The 20,151-nt window shown below is 43.8% G+C and overlaps 6 non-coding genes across 6 annotated transcripts; all 6 read left to right on the top strand.

Moving 5' to 3' along the window:
• Positions 1–528: 528 nt before the first annotated feature.
• trnak-uuu (transfer RNA lysine (anticodon UUU)) lies at positions 529–601 on the top strand. Its single transcript has one exon. It is a non-coding gene; the product is annotated as a tRNA-Lys (tRNA).
• A 3,318-nt stretch (positions 602–3,919) lies between these two features.
• Positions 3,920–3,992, top strand: trnak-uuu (transfer RNA lysine (anticodon UUU)). The gene has a single exon. It is a non-coding gene; the product is annotated as a tRNA-Lys (tRNA).
• Positions 3,993–7,310: 3,318 nt separating this feature from the next.
• Positions 7,311–7,383, top strand: trnak-uuu (transfer RNA lysine (anticodon UUU)). The gene has a single exon. It is a non-coding gene; the product is annotated as a tRNA-Lys (tRNA).
• Positions 7,384–10,690: 3,307 nt separating this feature from the next.
• Positions 10,691–10,763, top strand: trnak-uuu (transfer RNA lysine (anticodon UUU)). The gene has a single exon. It is a non-coding gene; the product is annotated as a tRNA-Lys (tRNA).
• Positions 10,764–14,081: 3,318 nt separating this feature from the next.
• On the top strand, positions 14,082–14,155 carry trnak-uuu (transfer RNA lysine (anticodon UUU)). The gene has a single exon. It is a non-coding gene; the product is annotated as a tRNA-Lys (tRNA).
• Positions 14,156–17,472: 3,317 nt separating this feature from the next.
• On the top strand, positions 17,473–17,545 carry trnak-uuu (transfer RNA lysine (anticodon UUU)). The gene has a single exon. It is a non-coding gene; the product is annotated as a tRNA-Lys (tRNA).
• The last annotated feature ends 2,606 nt before the right edge of the window (positions 17,546–20,151 follow it).

The following is a 20,151-nucleotide window of genomic DNA, read 5'->3' as shown; positions in this document are numbered from 1 at the left end:
CTGCTTTCAAATGTAAATTTTGTGTTGTCTTCATTGACACCTGAATTATGAAATATATTACATTTTCCATTAATAATTTATATAAGTATTTATTAATATATTTTAAAACTTTGCAACCAAACGTCTGATTCTTTAAATAGGGTATTTTCTAATATCACCGGTTTCAAGTGTAAATTTACTTGTTGTCTTCACTGATAAAAGCAACGCTCGAATAGGGCCTTGAATCCTGGACACTCACATTAAAAGTCTGATGTTTTATTGACTGAACTATCCGGGGTCATACAGCAAGTATCTTATGCAGATCTTTGCCCTGCCGCTAAAGTAGCAGTTAGCTCGCGATTTTTACTTTCACTCACGCAGCCTCACAAAACACAAAACATAAAAGAGCGTGGTGGCGGTAAGGGTATTTATGAAGTGTGGGTGTGTGAGCGAAATGCGCTGTGCAGCCGGGATCAGTACAGGAGGATGTCAACGATGTAATGTTGCATCTCGGCCAGTGAATGTCGCTGTGTTAGCTTACATGCATGAGCCCGGATAGCTCAGTCGGTAGAGCATCAGACTTTTAATCTGAGGGTCCAGGGTTCAAGTCCCTGTTCGGGCGCTGCTTTTATCAGTAAAGACAACACCTAAACTTACACTTAAAAGCAGTGACATTAGAAAATACCCCATCAAAAGAATCAGACATTTGCTTGCAAAATTTTAAAATATATTAAGTAAACACTAGAATATGTAATATATTTCAAAATTCAGATGTGACAAATATGCAACACAAATCAAAAAGTTTTATTGAAACATCAGGGATGACCAGCTTGAAATGCTCGTGTTTCATGGGGCTGCATGAACGTTGCAACTGATCATCTCGAAACTATCGCTCCATGTACCTTAAAGCACGGCCACTGTGACTAATCATTAAAATGCGTTAATCAGATCAGCATGAACGGTTTCTTTTTCACGGGGTTGCCTGAAAGACGAAATTGAGAATTTTTAATGAAAAGCAGCACCCAAACAAAGACCTGAACCCTGAGATTAAAAGTCTGATGTTTCACCGACTGAACTATCTGGGCTCACGCTCTTTTCACAACACAGCGACATCCAGTGGCTGATATTGAACATTACATCGTTCACATTCTGCATTTCATTCTGCTGTCATCCCGTCTGGCGGGGACCGACAACAATGGCTTTGGTCTTCCCTATATTTAATTGGAGAAAATGTCTCCTCATTCAGTACTGGACTAGCAGTCTGACAATTTAGAAACCGTGGAGGGTGTTGAGAGAGGTGGTGGTGAGGTGGAGCTGGGTGTTATCCGCATACATGTGGAGACTGACACTGTGTTTTCAGATGATGTTGCTGAGGGCTGGCATGTGGATGAGAAATAAGAAGGGGCCAAGGATAGATCCTTGTGGGACACCAGAGGTGTTGATGCAGGAGCCGAAAGAAAAGCAGTTGCAGATGATTCTCTGTTTAATTTTGAATTAATCCAATAATAGCGCATCAGACTTTTATTCTGAGGGCTCAGGTCTTTGTTCAGGGATTCGGCATTGATAATGCTGTTGAATATGAAGAGGTGGTGGTTAGAGGCTCTTTTGTTGCAGATAGTCATTGCCGGGCACTTGTGTGGCGCAAATGTTACTTGTCACTTATCAGCCCCAGCCTGAATGTCGTCCAAGTCTTGCTGCATGTGGGCACGGGCTGCTTCATTATCTGAGGAGTTGTGAATGGAACTGAACACTGTGCAGTCATCAGCGAACATCCCCAGTTCTGAACTTATGTTGGAGGGAAGATGGTTGGACCTAGGACACTGCCCGGAGGAACTCCTGCAGCGATGTCCTGTGGCTCAGATGATTGGCCTCCAACAACCACAACCATCTTCCATTGTGCTGGGTGTGACTCCAACCAGTGGAGAGTTTTCCCTCCGATTCCCATTGACTTCAATTTTACTCGGGCTCCTTGATGCCACACACCTGGTCAAATGCTGCCTTGATGTCAAGGGCAGTCACTCTCACCTCACCTCTGGAATTCAGCTCCTTTGTCCATGGTTGGACCAAGGCTGTAATGAGGTCTGGAGCCGAGTGGTCCTGGCAGAACCCAAACTGAGCATCAGTGAGCAAGTTATTGGTGAGTAAGTGCCACTTGATAGCACTGTCGATGACAACTTCCATCATTTTGCTGATGACTGAGAGTAGACTGCTGGGGCAGTAATTGGCTGGATTGGATTTCTCCTGCTTTTTGTGGACAGGACATACCTGGGCAGCTTTCTGCATTGTCGGGTAGATGCCAGTGTTGTAGCTGCACTGAAACAGCTTGGCTAGAGGTGCGCCTAGTTCTGGAGCACAAGACATCAGCAGAACAGCCGGGATGTTGTTAGAGTCCATAGCCTTTGTTGTATCCAGTGCGCTCAGCCCTTTCTTAATATCACGTGGAGTGAATCAAATTGGCTGAAGACTGGCTTCTGTGATGGTAGGAACCTCAGGAGGTGGCCGAGATGAATCATTTCACTCGGCACTTCTGGTTGAAGATAGTTGCAAATGCTTCAACCTTATCTTTTGCACAGCGTGCTGGCCTCCACCATCATTGATGATGGGAATGTTCATGGAGTCTCCTCCTCCCGTTAGTTATTTAAAGATCTACCACCATTGATAACTGGATGGTCACAGGACTGCAGTGCTTTGATCTGATCGGTTGGTTGTGGGATCGCTTAGCACAGGGTTGTTTTGATGATTTGTATGCATGGTCCCCCGTCCGTGTTTATTCTTGCTCACCCAGTAACCAGTGCATGTATTTGAAAGGATTTTTTGATGGGTCTGCTACTTACAGGTTATGCACATCTTCGCACTGAATCTAAAGTTGCAGTTAACTGACGATTGTCAGTGTCTACTTTCACTCCCGTTGCCCCATAGGCAGAGAGTGGGCGTGTGATAGAAATGCGCTGTACAGATGGGATTATGCAGAAGGAAATGCAGAATATGAAAAGACTTGCCAAAATCCATATACACTACATCAAACGCGCTACCCCTATCGAACCTCCTTGTTGCCTCCTCAAAAAATTCAATCAAAGTTAATCAGACACGATCTTCCCTTGGCAAATCAATGCTGACTGTCGCTGATTACTCCTTGTCTTTCTACATGACGATTTATCCTGGCCTTCAGAATTTTTTCCAATAATTTTCACAGCACCAGGATTAGCCTGACTGGTCTGTAATTACTCGGTCTATCCCTTTTTCCTTTTATAAACAACGGAAACACATTAGCAGTCCTCCAAGATGTGGATTGTATTTAAGTAGCAGGCACATTCAGAAATTCTTTCAAATGTGTGTGCTGGAACTGGGGGTAAATATACTTTAAAGCTTTGCAAGCAAATCTGTTTTTCTGACATAGTATTTTATAAAGTCTCTGCTTTCAAGTGTAAATTTTGTGTTGTCTTCATTGACACCTGAATTATGAAATATATTACATTTTCCATTAATAATTTATATAAGTATTTATTAATATATGTTAAAACTTTGCAACCAAACGTCTGATTCTTTAAATAGGGTATTTTCTAATATCACCGGTTTCAAGTGTAAATTTACTTGTTGTCTTCACTGATAAAAGCAACGCTCGAATAGGGCCTTGAATCCTGGACACTCACATTAAAAGTCTGATGTTTTATTGACTGAACTATCCGGGGTCATACAGCAAGTATCTTATGCAGATCTTTGCCCTGCCGCTAAAGTAGCAGTTAGCTCGCGATTTTTACTTTCACTCACGCAGCCTCACAAAACACAAAACATAAAAGAGCGTGGTGGCGGTAAGGGTATTTATGAAGTGTGGGTGTGTGAGCGAAATGCGCTGTGCAGCCGGGATCAGTACAGGAGGATGTCAACGATGTAATGTTGCATCTCGGCCAGTGAATGTCGCTGTGTTAGCTTACATGCATGAGCCCGGATAGCTCAGTCGGTAGAGCATCAGACTTTTAATCTGAGGGTCCAGGGTTCAAGTCCCTGTTCGGGCGCTGCTTTTATCAGTAAAGACAACACCTAAACTTACACTTAAAAGCAGTGACATTAGAAAATACCCCATCAAAAGAATCAGACATTTGCTTGCAAAATTTTAAAATATATTAAGTAAACACTAGAATATGTAATATATTTCAAAATTCAGATGTGACAAATATGCAACACAAATCAAAAAGTTTTATTGAAACATCAGGGATGACCAGCTTGAAATGCTCGTGTTTCATGGGGCTGCATGAACGTTGCAACTGATCATCTCGAAACTATCGCTCCATGTACCTTAAAGCACCGCCACTGTGACTAATCATTAAAATGCGTTAATCAGATCAGCATGAACGGTTTCTTTTTCACGGGGTTGCCTGAAAGACGAAATTGAGAATTTTTAATGAAAAGCAGCACCCAAACAAAGACCTGAACCCTGAGATTAAAAGTCTGATGTTTCACCGACTGAACTATCTGGGCTCACGCTCTTTTCACAACACAGCGACATCCAGTGGCTGATATTGAACATTACATCGTTCACATTCTGCATTTCATTCTGCTGTCATCCCGTCTGGCGGGGACCGACAACAATGGCTTCGGTCTTCCCTATATTTAATTGGAGAAAATGTCTCCTCATTCAGTACTGGACTAGCAGTCTGACAATTTAGAAACCGTGGAGGGTGTTGAGAGAGGTGGTGGTGAGGTGGAGCTGGGTGTTATCCGCATACATGTGGAGACTGACACTGTGTTTTCAGATGATGTTGCTGAGGGCTGGCATGTGGATGAGAAATAAGAAGGGGCCAAGGATAGATCCTTGTGGGACACCAGAGGTGTTGATGCAGGAGCCGAAAGAAAAGCAGTTGCAGATGATTCTCTGTTTAATTTTGAATTAATCCAATAATAGCGCATCAGACTTTTATTCTGAGGGCTCAGGTCTTTGTTCAGGGATTCGGCATTGATAATGCTGTTGAATATGAAGAGGTGGTGGTTAGAGGCTCTTTTGTTGCAGATAGTCATTGCCGGGCACTTGTGTGGCGCAAATGTTACTTGTCACTTATCAGCCCCAGCCTGAATGTCGTCCAAGTCTTGCTGCATGTGGGCACGGGCTGCTTCATTATCTGAGGAGTTGTGAATGGAACTGAACACTGTGCAGTCATCAGCGAACATCCCCAGTTCTGAACTTATGTTGGAGGGAAGATGGTTGGACCTAGGACACTGCCCGGAGGAACTCCTGCAGCGATGTCCTGTGGCTCAGATGATTGGCCTCCAACAACCACAACCATCTTCCATTGTGCTGGGTGTGACTCCAACCAGTGGAGAGTTTTCCCTCCGATTCCCATTGACTTCAATTTTACTCGGGCTCCTTGATGCCACACACCTGGTCAAATGCTGCCTTGATGTCAAGGGCAGTCACTCTCACCTCACCTCTGGAATTCAGCTCCTTTGTCCATGGTTGGACCAAGGCTGTAATGAGGTCTGGAGCCGAGTGGTCCTGGCGGAACCCAAACTGAGCATCAGTGAGCAAGTTATTGGTGAGTAAGTGCCACTTGATAGCACTGTCGATGACAACTTCCATCATTTTGCTGATGACTGAGAGTAGACTGCTGGGGCAGTAATTGGCTGGATTGGATTTCTCCTGCTTTTTGTGGACAGGACATACCTGGGCAGCTTTCTGCATTGTCGGGTAGATGCCAGTGTTGTAGCTGCACTGAAACAGCTTGGCTAGAGGTGCGCCTAGTTCTGGAGCACAAGACATCAGCAGAACAGCCGGGATGTTGTTAGAGTCCATAGCCTTTGTTGTATCCAGTGCGCTCAGCCCTTTCTTAATATCACGTGGAGTGAATCAAATTGGCTGAAGACTGGCTTCTGTGATGGTAGGAACCTCAGGAGGTGGCCGAGATGAATCATTTCACTCGGCACTTCTGGTTGAAGATAGTTGCAAATGCTTCAACCTTATCTTTTGCACAGCGTGCTGGCCTCCACCATCATTGATGATGGGAATGTTCATGGAGTCTCCTCCTCCCGTTAGTTATTTAAAGATCTACCACCATTGATGACTGGATGGTCACAGGACTGCAGTGCTTTGATCTGATCGGTTGGTTGTGGGATCGCTTAGCACAGGGTTGTTTTGATGATTTGTATGCATGGTCCCCCGTCCGTGTTTATTCTTGCTCACCCAGTAACCAGTGCATGTATTTGAAAGGATTTTTTGATGGGTCTGCTACTTACAGGTTATGCACATCTTCGCACTGAATCTAAAGTTGCAGTTAACTGACGATTGTCAGTGTCTACTTTCACTCCCGTAGCCCCATAGGCAGAGAGTGGGCGTGTGATAGAAATGCGCTGTACAGATGGGATTATGCAGAAGGAAATGCAGAATATGAAAAGACTTGCCAAAATCCATATACACTACATCAAACGCGCTACCCCTATCGAACCTCCTTGTTGCCTCCTCAAAAAATTCAATCAAAGTTAATCAGACACGATCTTCCCTTGGCAAATCAATGCTGACTGTCGCTGATTACTCCTTGTCTTTCTACATGACGATTTATCCTGGCCTTCAGAATTTTTTCCAATAACTTTCACAGCACCAGGATTAGCCTGACTGGTCTGTAATTACTCGGTCTATCCCTTTTTCCTTTTTTAAACAACGGAAACACATTAGCAGTCCTCCAAGATGTGGATTGTATTTAAGTAGCAGGCACATTCAGAAATTCTTTCAAATGTGTGTGCTGGAACTGGGGGTAAATATACTTTAAAGCTTTGCAAGCAAATCTGTTTTTCTGACATAGTATATTATAAAGTCTCTGCTTTCAAGTGTAAATTTTGTGTTGTCTTCATTGACACCTGAATTATGAAATATATTACATTTTCCATTAATAATTTATATAAGTATTTATTAATATATTTTAAAACTTTGCAACCAAACGTCTGATTCTTTAAATAGGGTATTTTCTAATATCACCGGTTTCAAGTGTAAATTTACTTGTTGTCTTCACTGATAAAAGCAACGCTCGAATAGGGCCTTGAATCCTTAACACTCACATTAAAAGTCTGATGTTTTATTGACTGAACTATCCGGGGTCATACAGCAAGTATCTTATGCAGATCTTTGCCCTGCCGCTAAAGTAGCAGTTAGCTCGCGATTTTTACTTTCACTCACGCAGCCTCACAAAACACAAAACATAAAAGAGCGTGGTGGCGGTAAGGGTATTTATGAAGTGTGGGTGTGTGAGCGAAATGCGCTGTGCAGCCGGGATCAGTACAGGAGGATGTCAACGATGTAATGTTGCATCTCGGCCAGTGAATGTCGCTGTGTTAGCTTACATGCATGAGCCCGGATAGCTCAGTCGGTAGAGCATCAGACTTTTAATCTGAGGGTCCAGGGTTCAAGTCCCTGTTCGGGCGCTGCTTTTATCAGTAAAGACAACACCTAAACTTACACTTAAAAGCAGTGACATTAGAAAATACCCCATCAAAAGAATCAGACATTTGCTTGCAAAATTTTAAAATATATTAAGTAAACACTAGAATATGTAATATATTTCAAAATTCAGATGTGACAAATATGCAACACAAATCAAAAAGTTTTATTGAAACATCAGGGATGACCAGCTTGAAATGCTCGTGTTTCATGGGGCTGCATGAACGTTGCAACTGATCATCTCGAAACTATCGCTCCATGTACCTTAAAGCACCGCCACTGTGACTAATCATTAAAATGCGTTAATCAGATCAGCATGAACGGTTTCTTTTTCACGGGGTTGCCTGAAAGACGAAATTGAGAATTTTTAATGAAAAGCAGCACCCAAACAAAGACCTGAACCCTGAGATTAAAAGTCTGATGTTTCAGCGACTGAACTATCTGGGCTCACGCTCTTTTCACAACACAGCGACATCCAGTGGCTGATATTGAACATTACATCGTTCACATTCTGCATTTCATTCTGCTGTCATCCCGTCTGGCGGGGACCGACAACAATGGCTTTGGTCTTCCCTATATTTAATTGGAGAAAATGTCTCCTCATTCAGTACTGGACTAGCAGTCTGACAATTTAGAAACCGTGGAGGGTGTTGAGTGAGGTGGAGCTGGGTGTTATCCGCATACATGTGGAGACTGACACTGTGTTTTCAGATGATGTTGCTGAGGGCTGGCATGTGGATGAGAAATAAGAAGGGGCCAAGGATAGATCCTTGTGGGACACCAGAGGTGTTGATGCAGGAGCCGAAAGAAAAGCAGTTGCAGATGATTCTCTGTTTAATTTTGAATTAATCCAATAATAGCGCATCAGACTTTTATTCTGAGGGCTCAGGTCTTTGTTCAGGGATTCGGCATTGATAATGCTGTTGAATATGAAGAGGTGGTGGTTAGAGGCTCTTTTGTTGCAGATAGTCATTGCCGGGCACTTGTGTGGCGCAAATGTTACTTGTCACTTATCAGCCCCAGCCTGAATGTCGTCCAAGTCTTGCTGCATGTGGGCACGGGCTGCTTCATTATCTGAGGAGTTGTGAATGGAACTGAACACTGTGCAGTCATCAGCGAACATCCCCAGTTCTGAACTTATGTTGGAGGGAAGATGGTTGGACCTAGGACACTGCCCGGAGGAACTTCTGCAGCGATGTCCTGTGGCTCAGATGATTGGCCTCCAACAACCACAACCATCTTCCATTGTGCTGGGTGTGACTCCAACCAGTGGAGAGTGTTCCCTCCGATTCCCATTGACTTCAATTTTACTCGGGCTCCTTGATGCCACACACCTGGTCAAATGCTGCCTTGATGTCAAGGGCAGTCACTCTCACCTCACCTCTGGAATTCAGCTCCTTTGTCCATGGTTGGACCAAGGCTGTAATGAGGTCTGGAGCCGAGTGGTCCTGGCGGAACCCAAACTGAGCATCAGTGAGCAAGTTATTGGTGAGTAAGTGCCACTTGATAGCACTGTCGATGACAACTTCCATCATTTTGCTGATGACTGAGAGTAGACTGCTGGGGCAGTAATTGGCTGGATTGGATTTCTCCTGCTTTTTGTGGACAGGACATACCTGGGCAGCTTTCTGCATTGTCGGGTAGATGCCAGTGTTGTAGCTGCACTGAAACAGCTTGGCTAGAGGTGCGCCTAGTTCTGGAGCACAAGACATCAGCAGAACAGCCGGGATGTTGTTAGAGTCCATAGCCTTTGTTGTATCCAGTGCGCTCAGCCCTTTCTTAATATCACGTGGAGTGAATCAAATTGGCTGAAGACTGGCTTCTGTGATGGTAGGAACCTCAGGAGGTGGCCGAGATGAATCATTTCACTCGGCACTTCTGGTTGAAGATAGTTGCAAATGCTTCAACCTTATCTTTTGCACAGCGTGCTGGCCTCCACCATCATTGATGATGGGAATGTTCATGGAGTCTCCTCCTCCCGTTAGTTATTTAAAGATCTACCACCATTGATGACTGGATGGTCACAGGACTGCAGTGCTTTGATCTGATCGGTTGGTTGTGGGATCGCTTAGCACAGGGTTGTTTTGATGATTTGTATGCATGGTCCCCCGTCCGTGTTTATTCTTGCTCACCCAGTAACCAGTGCATGTATTTGAAAGGATTTTTTGATGGGTCTGCTACTTACAGGTTATGCACATCTTCGCACTGAATCTAAAGTTGCAGTTAACTGACGATTGTCAGTGTCTACTTTCACTCCCGTAGCCCCATAGGCAGAGAGTGGGCGTGTGATAGAAATGCGCTGTACAGATGGGATTATGCAGAAGGAAATGCAGAATATGAAAAGACTTGCCAAAATCCATATACACTACATCAAACGCGCTACCCCTATCGAACCTCCTTGTTGCCTCCTCAAAAAATTCAATCAAAGTTAATCAGACACGATCTTCCCTTGGCAAATCAATGCTGACTGTCGCTGATTACTCCTTGTCTTTCTACATGACGATTTATCCTGGCCTTCAGAATTTTTTCCAATAATTTTCACAGCACCAGGATTAGCCTGACTGGTCTGTAATTACTCGGTCTATCCCTTTTTCCTTTTTTAAACAACGGAAACACATTAGCAGTCCTCCAAGATGTGGATTGTATTTAAGTAGCAGGCACATTCAGAAATTCTTTCAAATGTGTGTGCTGGAACTGGGGGTAAATATACTTTAAAGCTTTGCAAGCAAATCTGTTTTTCTGACATAGTATTTTATAAAGTCTCTGCTTTCAAGTGTAAATTTTGTGTTGTCTTCATTGACACCTGAATTATGAAATATATTACATTTTCCATTAATAATTTATATAAGTATTTATTAATATATGTTAAAACTTTGCAACCAAACGTCTGATTCTTTAAATAGGGTATTTTCTAATATCACCGGTTTCAAGTGTAAATTTACTTGTTGTCTTCACTGATAAAAGCAACGCTCGAATAGGGCCTTGAATCCTGGACACTCACATTAAAAGTCTGATGTTTTATTGACTGAACTATCCGGGGTCATACAGCAAGTATCTTATGCAGATCTTTGCCCTGCCGCTAAAGTAGCAGTTAGCTCGCGATTTTTACTTTCACTCACGCAGCCTCACAAAACACAAAACATAAAAGAGCGTGGTGGCGGTAAGGGTATTTATGAAGTGTGGGTGTGTGAGCGAAATGCGCTGTGCAGCCGGGATCAGTACAGGAGGATGTCAACGATGTAATGTTGCATCTCGGCCAGTGAATGTCGCTGTGTTAGCTTACATGCATGAGCCCGCATAGCTCAGTCGGTAGATCATCAGACTTTTAATCTGAGGGTCCAGGGTTCAAGTCCCTGTTCGGGCGCTGCTTTTATCAGTAAAGACAACACCTAAACTTACACTTAAAAGCAGTGACATTAGAAAATACCCCATCAAAAGAATCAGACATTTGCTTGCAAAATTTTAAAATATATTAAGTAAACACTAGAATATGTAATATATTTCAAAATTCAGATGTGACAAATATGCAACACAAATCAAAAAGTTTTATTGAAACATCAGGGATGACCAGCTTGAAATGCTCGTGTTTCATGGGGCTGCATGAACGTTGCAACTGATCATCTCGAAACTATCGCTCCATGTACCTTAAAGCACCGCCACTGTGACTAATCATTAAAATGCGTTAATCAGATCAGCATGAACGGTTTCTTTTTCACGGGGTTGTCTGAAAGACGAAATTGAGAATTTTTAATGAAAAGCAGCACCCAAACAAAGACCTGAACCCTGAGATTAATAGTCTGATGTTTCACCGACTGAACTATCTGGGCTCACGCTCTTTTCACAACACAGCGACATCCAGTGGCTGATATTGAACATTACATCGTTCACATTCTGCATTTCATTCTGCTGTCATCCCGTCTGGCGGGGACCGACAACAATGGCTTTGGTCTTCCCTATATTTAATTGGAGAAAATGTCTCCTCATTCAGTACTGGACTAGCAGTCTGACAATTTAGAAACCGTGGAGGGTGTTGAGAGAGGTGGTGGTGAGGTGGAGCTGGGTGTTATCCGCATACATGTGGAGACTGACACTGTGTTTTCAGATGATGTTGCTGAGGGCTGGCATGTGGATGAGAAATAAGAAGGGGCCAAGGATAGATCCTTGTGGGACACCAGAGGTGTTGATGCAGGAGCCGAAAGAAAAGCAGTTGCAGATGATTCTCTGTTTAATTTTGAATTAATCCAATAATAGCGCATCAGACTTTTATTCTGAGGGCTCAGGTCTTTGTTCAGGGATTCGGCATTGATAATGCTGTTGAATATGAAGAGGTGGTGGTTAGAGGCTCTTTTGTTGCAGATAGTCATTGCCGGGCACTTGTGTGGCGCAAATGTTACTTGTCACTTATCAGCCCCAGCCTGAATGTCGTCCAAGTCTTGCTGCATGTGGGCACGGGCTGCTTCATTATCTGAGGAGTTGTGAATGGAACTGAACACTGTGCAGTCATCAGCGAACATCCCCAGTACTGAACTTATGTTGGAGGGAAGATGGTTGGACCTAGGACACTGCCCGGAGGAACTCCTGCAGCGATGTCCTGTGGCTCAGATGATTGGCCTCCAACAACCACAACCATCTTCCATTGTGCTGGGTGTGACTCCAACCAGTGGAGAGTTTTCCCTCCGATTCCCATTGACTTCAATTTTAATCGGGCTCCTTGATGCCACACACCTGGTCAAATGCTGCCTTGATGTCAAGGGCAGTCACTCTCACCTCACCTCTGGAATTCAGCTCCTTTGTCCATGGTTGGACCAAGGCTGTAATGAGGTCTGGAGCCGAGTGGTCCTGGCGGAACCCAAACTGAGCATCAGTGAGCAAGTTATTGGTGAGTAAGTGCCACTTGATAGCACTGTCGATGACAACTTCCATCATTTTGCTGATGACTGAGAGTAGACTGCTGGGGCAGTAATTGGCTGGATTGGATTTCTCCTGCTTTTTGTGGACAGGACATACCTGGGCAGCTTTCTGCATTGTCGGGTAGATGCCAGTGTTGTAGCTGCACTGAAACAGCTTGGCTAGAGGTGCGCCTAGTTCTGGAGCACAAGACATCAGCAGAACAGCCGGGATGTTGTTAGAGTCCATAGCCTTTGTTGTATCCAGTGCGCTCAGCCCTTTCTTAATATCACGTGGAGTGAATCAAATTGGCTGAAGACTGGCTTCTGTGATGGTAGGAACCTCAGGAGGTGGCCGAGATGAATCATTTCACTCGGCACTTCTGGTTGAAGATAGTTGCAAATGCTTCAACCTTATCTTTTGCACAGCGTGCTGGCCTCCACCATCATTGATGATGGGAATGTTCATGGAGTCTCCTCCTCCCGTTAGTTATTTAAAGATCTACCACCATTGATGACTGGATGGTCACAGGACTGCAGTGCTTTGATCTGATCGGTTGGTTGTGGGATCGCTTAGCACAGGGTTGTTTTGATGATTTGTATGCATGGTCCCCCGTCCGTGTTTATTCTTGCTCACCCAGTAACCAGTGCATGTATTTGAAAGGATTTTTTGATGGGTCTGCTACTTACAGGTTATGCACATCTTCGCACTGAATCTAAAGTTGCAGTTAACTGACGATTGTCAGTGTCTACTTTCACTCCCGTTGCCCCATAGGCAGAGAGTGGGCGTGTGATAGAAATGCGCTGTACAGATGGGATTATGCAGAAGGAAATGCAGAATATGAAAAGACTTGCCAAAATCCATATACACTACATCAAACGCGCTACCCCTATCGAACCTCCTTGTTGCCTCCTCAAAAAATTCAATCAAAGTTAATCAGACACGATCTTCCCTTGGCAAATCAATGCTGACTGTCGCTGATTACTCCTTGTCTTTCTACATGACGATTTATCCTGGCCTTCAGAATTTTTTCCAATAATTTTCACAGCACCAGGATTAGCCTGACTGGTCTGTAATTACTCGGTCTATCCCTTTTTCCTTTTATAAACAACGGAAACACATTAGCAGTCCTCCAAGATGTGGATTGTATTTAAGTAGCAGGCACATTCAGAAATTCTTTCAAATGTGTGTGCTGGAACTGGGGGTAAATATACTTTAAAGCTTTGCAAGCAAATCTGTTTTTCTGACATAGTATTTTATAAAGTCTCTGCTTTCAAGTGTAAATTTTGTGTTGTCTTCATTGACACCTGAATTATGAAATATATTACATTTTCCATTAATAATTTATATAAGTATTTATTAATATATTTTAAAACTTTGCAACCAAACGTCTGATTCTTTAAATAGGGTATTTTCTAATATCACCGGTTTCAAGTGTAAATTTACTTGTTGTCTTCACTGATAAAAGCAACGCTCGAATAGGGCCTTGAATCCTGGACACTCACATTAAAAGTCTGATGTTTTATTGACTGAACTATCCGGGGTCATACAGCAAGTATCTTATGCAGATCTTTGCCCTGCCGCTAAAGTAGCAGTTAGCTCGCGATTTTTACTTTCACTCACGCAGCCTCACAAAACACAAAACATAAAAGAGCGTGGTGGCGGTAAGGGTATTTATGAAGTGTGGGTGTGTGAGCGAAATGCGCTGTGCAGCCGGGATCAGTACAGGAGGATGTCAACGATGTAATGTTGCATCTCGGCCAGTGAATGTCGCTGTGTTAGCTTACATGCATGAGCCCGGATAGCTCAGTCGGTAGAGCATCAGACTTTTAATCTGAGGGTCCAGGGTTCAAGTCCCTGTTCGGCGCTGCTTTTATCAGTAAAGACAACACCTAAACTTACACTTAAAAGCAGTGACATTAGAAAATACCCCATCTAAAAGAATCAGACATTTGCTTGCAAAATTTTAAAATATATTAAGTAAACACTAGAATATGTAATATATTTCAAAATTCAGATGTGACAAATATGCAACACAAATCAAAAAGTTTTATTGAAACATCAGGGATGACCAGCTTGAAATGCTCGTGTTTCATGGGGCTGCATGAACGTTGCAACTGATCATCTCGAAACTATCGCTCCATGTACCTTAAAGCACCGCCACTGTGACTAATCATTAAAATGCGTTAATCAGATCAGCATGAACGGTTTCTTTTTCACGGGGTTGTCTGAAAGACGAAATTGAGAATTTTTAATGAAAAGCAGCACCCAAACAAAGACCTGAACCCTGAGATTAAAAGTCTGATGTTTCACCGACTGAACTATCTGGGCTCACGCTCTTTTCACAACACAGCGACATCCAGTGGCTGATATTGAACATTACATCGTTCACATTCTGCATTTCATTCTGCTGTCATCCCGTCTGGCGGGGACCGACAACAATGGCTTTGGTCTTCCCTATATTTAATTGGAGAAAATGTCTCCTCATTTAGTACTGGACTAGCAGTCTGACAATTTAGAAACCGTGGAGGGTGTTGAGAGAGGTGGTGGTGAGGTGGAGCTGGGTGTTATCCGCATACATGTGGAGACTGACACTGTGTTTTCAGATGATGTTGCTGAGGGCTGGCATGTGGATGAGAAATAAGAAGGGGCCAAGGATAGATCCTTGTGGGACACCAGAGGTGTTGATGCAGGAGCCGAAAGAAAAGCAGTTGCAGATGATTCTCTGTTTAATTTTGAATTAATCCAATAATAGCGCATCAGACTTTTATTCTGAGGGCTCAGGTCTTTGTTCAGGGATTCGGCATTGATAATGCTGTTGAATATGAAGAGGTGGTGGTTAGAGGCTCTTTTGTTGCAGATAGTCATTGCCGGGCACTTGTGTGGCGCAAATGTTACTTGTCACTTATCAGCCCCAGCCTGAATGTCGTCCAAGTCTTGCTGCATGTGGGCACGGGCTGCTTCATTATCTGAGGAGTTGTGAATGGAACTGAACACTGTGCAGACATCAGCGAACATCCCCAGTACTGAACTTATGTTGGAGGGAAGATGGTTGGACCTAGGACACTGCCCGGAGGAACTCCTGCAGCGATGTCCTGTGGCTCAGATGATTGGCCTCCAACAACCACAACCATCTTCCATTGTGCTGGGTGTGACTCCAACCAGTGGAGAGTTTTCCCTCCGATTCCCATTGACTTCAATTTTAATCGGGCTCCTTGATGCCACACACCTGGTCAAATGCTGCCTTGATGTCAAGGGCAGTCACTCTCACCTCACCTCTGGAATTCAGCTCCTTTGTCCATGGTTGGACCAAGGCTGTAATGAGGTCTGGAGCCGAGTGGTCCTGGCGGAACCCAAACTGAGCATCAGTGAGCAAGTTATTGGTGAGTAAGTGCCACTTGATAGCACTGTCGATGACAACTTCCATCATTTTGCTGATGACTGAGAGTAGACTGCTGGGGCAGTAATTGGCTGGATTGGATTTCTCCTGCTTTTTGTGGACAGGACATACCTGGGCAGCTTTCTGCATTGTCGGGTAGATGCCAGTGTTGTAGCTGCACTGAAACAGCTTGGCTAGAGGTGCGCCTAGTTCTGGAGCACAAGACATCAGCAGAACAGCCGGGATGTTGTTAGAGTCCATAGCCTTTGTTGTATCCAGTGCGCTCAGCCCTTTCTTAATATCACGTGGAGTGAATCAAATTGGCTGAAGACTGGCTTCTGTGATGGTAGGAACCTCAGGAGGTGGCCGAGATGAATCATTTCACTCGGCACTTCTGGTTGAAGATAGTTGCAAATGCTTCAACCTTATCTTTTGCACAGCGTGCTGGCCTCCACCATCATTGATGATGGGAATGTTCATGGAGTCTCCTCCTCCCGTTAGTTATTTAAAGATCTACCACCATTGATGACTGGATGGTCACAGGACTGCAGTGCTTTGATCTGATCGGTTGGTTGTGGGATCGCTTAGCACAGGGTTGTTTTGATGATTTGTATGCATGGTCCCCCGTCCGTGTTTATTCTTGCTCACCCAGTAACCAGTGCATGTATTTGAAAGGATTTTTTGATGGGTCTGCTACTTACAGGTTATGCACATCTTCGCACTGAATCTAAAGTTGCAGTTAACTGACGATTGTCAGTGTCTACTTTCACTCCCGTAGCCCCATAGGCAGAGAGTGGGCGTGTGATAGAAATGCGCTGTACAGATGGGATTATGCAGAAGGAAATGCAGAATATGAAAAGACTTGCCAAAATCCATATACACTACATCAAACGCGCTACCCCTATCGAACCTCCTTGTTGCCTCCTCAAAAAATTCAATCAAAGTTAATCAGACACGATCTTCCCTTGGCAAATCAATGCTGACTGTCGCTGATTACTCCTTGTCTTTCTACATGACGATTTATCCTGGCCTTCAGAATTTTTTCCAATAATTTTCACAGCACCAGGATTAGCCTGACTGGTCTGTAATTACTCGGTCTATCCCTTTTTCCTTTTATAAACAACGGAAACACATTAGCAGTCCTCCAAGATGTGGATTGTATTTAAGTAGCAGGCACATTCAGAAATTCTTTCAAATGTGTGTGCTGGAACTGGGGGTAAATATACTTTAAAGCTTTGCAAGCAAATCTGTTTTTCTGACATAGTATTTTATAAAGTCTCTGCTTTCAAGTGTAAATTTTGTGTTGTCTTCATTGACACCTGAATTATGAAATATATTACATTTTCCATTAATAATTTATATAAGTATTTATTAATATATTTTAAAACTTTGCAACCAAACGTCTGATTCTTTAAATAGGGTATTTTCTAATATCACCGGTTTCAAGTGTAAATTTACTTGTTGTCTTCACTGATAAAAGCAACGCTCGAATAGGGCCTTGAATCCTGGACACTCACATTAAAAGTCTGATGTTTTATTGACTGAACTATCCGGGGTCATACAGCAAGTATCTTATGCAGATCTTTGCCCTGCCGCTAAAGTAGCAGTTAGCTCGCGATTTTTACTTTCACTCACGCAGCCTCACAAAACACAAAACATAAAAGAGCGTGGTGGCGGTAAGGGTATTTATGAAGTGTGGGTGTGTGAGCGAAATGCGCTGTGCAGCCGGGATCAGTACAGGAGGATGTCAACGATGTAATGTTGCATCTCGGCCAGTGAATGTCGCTGTGTTAGCTTACATGCATGAGCCCGGATAGCTCAGTCGGTAGAGCATCAGACTTTTAATCTGAGGGTCCAGGGTTCAAGTCCCTGTTCGGGCGCTGCTTTTATCAGTAAAGACAACACCTAAACTTACACTTAAAAGCAGTGACATTAGAAAATACCACATCAAAAGAATCAGACATTTGCTTGCAAAATTTTAAAATATATTAAGTAAACACTAGAATATGTAATATATTTCAAAATTCAGATGTGACAAATATGCAACACAAATCAAAAAGTTTTATTGAAACATCAGGGATGACCAGCTTGAAATGCTCGTGTTTCATGGGGCTGCATGAACGTTGCAACTGATCATCTCGAAACTATCGCTCCATGTACCTTAAAGCACGGCCACTGTGACTAATCATTAAAATGCGTTAATCAGATCAGCATGAACGGTTTCTTTTTCACGGGGTTGCCTGAAAGACGAAATTGAGAATTTTTAATGAAAAGCAGCACCCAAACAAAGACCTGAACCCTGAGATTAAAAGTCTGATGTTTCACCGACTGAACTATCTGGGCTCACGCTCTTTTCACAACACAGCGACATCCAGTGGCTGATATTGAACATTACATCGTTCACATTCTGCATTTCATTCTGCTGTCATCCCGTCTGGCGGGGACCGACAACAATGGCTTTGGTCTTCCCTATATTTAATTGGAGAAAATGTCTCCTCATTCAGTACTGGACTAGCAGTCTGACAATTTAGAAACCGTGGAGGGTGTTGAGAGAGGTGGTGGTGAGGTGGAGCTGGGTGTTATCCGCATACATGTGGAGACTGACACTGTGTTTTCAGATGATGTTGCTGAGGGCTGGCATGTGGATGAGAAATAAGAAGGGGCCAAGGATAGATCCTTGTGGGACACCAGAGGTGTTGATGCAGGAGCCGAAAGAAAAGCAGTTGCAGATGATTCTCTGTTTAATTTTGAATTAATCCAATAATAGCGCATCAGACTTTTATTCTGAGGGCTCAGGTCTTTGTTCAGGGATTCGGCATTGATAATGCTGTTGAATATGAAGAGGTGGTGGTTAGAGGCTCTTTTGTTGCAGATAGTCATTGCCGGGCACTTGTGTGGCGCAAATGTTACTTGTCACTTATCAGCCCCAGCCTGAATGTCGTCCAAGTCTTGCTGCATGTGGGCACGGGCTGCTTCATTATCTGAGGAGTTGTGAATGGAACTGAACACTGTGCAGTCATCAGCGAACATCCCCAGTTCTGAACTTATGTTGGAGGGAAGATGGTTGGACCTAGGACACTGCCCGGAGGAACTCCTGCAGCGATGTCCTGTGGCTCAGATGATTGGCCTCCAACAACCACCTTCCATTGTGCTGGGTGTGACTCCAACCAGTGGAGAGTTTTCCCTCCGATTCCCATTGACTTCAATTTTACTCGGGCTCCTTGATGCCACACACCTGGTCAAATGCTGCCTTGATGTCAAGGGCAGTCACTCTCACCTCACCTCTGGAATTCAGCTCCTTTGTCCATGGTTGGACCAAGGCTGTAATGAGGTCTGGAGCCGAGTGGTCCTGGCGGAACCCAAACTGAGCATCAGTGAGCAAGTTATTGGTGAGTAAGTGCCACTTGATAGCACTGTCGATGACAACTTCCATCATTTTGCTGATGACTGAGAGTAGACTGCTGGGGCAGTAATTGGCTGGATTGGATTTCTCCTGCTTTTTGTGGACAGGACATACCTGGGCAGCTTTCTGCATTGTCGGGTAGATGCCAGTGTTGTAGCTGCACTGAAACAGCTTGGCTAGAGGTGCGCCTAGTTCTGGAGCACAAGACATCAGCAGAACAGCCGGGATGTTGTTAGAGTCCATAGCCTTTGTTGTATCCAGTGCGCTCAGCCCTTTCTTAATATCACGTGGAGTGAATCAAATTGGCTGAAGACTGGCTTCTGTGATGGTAGGAACCTCAGGAGGTGGCCGAGATGAATCATTTCACTCGGCACTTCTGGTTGAAGATAGTTGCAAATGCTTCAACCTTATCTTTTGCACAGCGTGCTGGCCTCCACCATCATTGATGATGGGAATGTTCATGGAGTCTCCTCCTCCCGTTAGTTATTTAAAGATCTACCACCATTGATGACTGGATGGTCACAGGACTGCAGTGCTTTGATCTGATCGGTTGGTTGTGGGATCGCTTAGCACAGGGTTGTTTTGATGATTTGTATGCATGGTCCCCCGTCCGTGTTTATTCTTGCTCACCCAGTAACCAGTGCATGTATTTGAAAGGATTTTTTGATGGGTCTGCTACTTACAGGTTATGCACATCTTCGCACTGAATCTAAAGTTGCAGTTAACTGACGATTGTCAGTGTCTACTTTCACTCCCGTAGCCCCATAGGCAGAGAGTGGGCGTGTGATAGAAATGCGCTGTACAGATGGGATTATGCAGAAGGAAATGCAGAATATGAAAAGACTTGCCAAAATCCATATACACTACATCAAACGCGCTACCCCTATCGAACCTCCTTGTTGCCTCCTCAAAAAATTCAATCAAAGTTAATCACACACGATCTTCCCTTGGCAAATCAATGCTGACTGTCGCTGATTACTCCTTGTCTTTCTACATGACGATTTATCCTGGCCTTCAGAATTTTTTCCAATAATTTTCACAGCACCAGGATTAGCCTGACTGGTCTGTAATTACTCGGTCTAT

This window comes from Somniosus microcephalus, unplaced genomic scaffold (assembly GCF_052327205.1).
Source record: "Somniosus microcephalus isolate GS21.2 unplaced genomic scaffold, FLI_Smic_1.0 unresolved_chr2, whole genome shotgun sequence".
Taxonomy (NCBI): Eukaryota; Metazoa; Chordata; class Chondrichthyes; order Squaliformes; family Somniosidae; genus Somniosus; species Somniosus microcephalus.
Note: the sequence above shows the minus strand (reverse complement) of the source record. Positions and strands in the feature narration are given on the sequence as shown.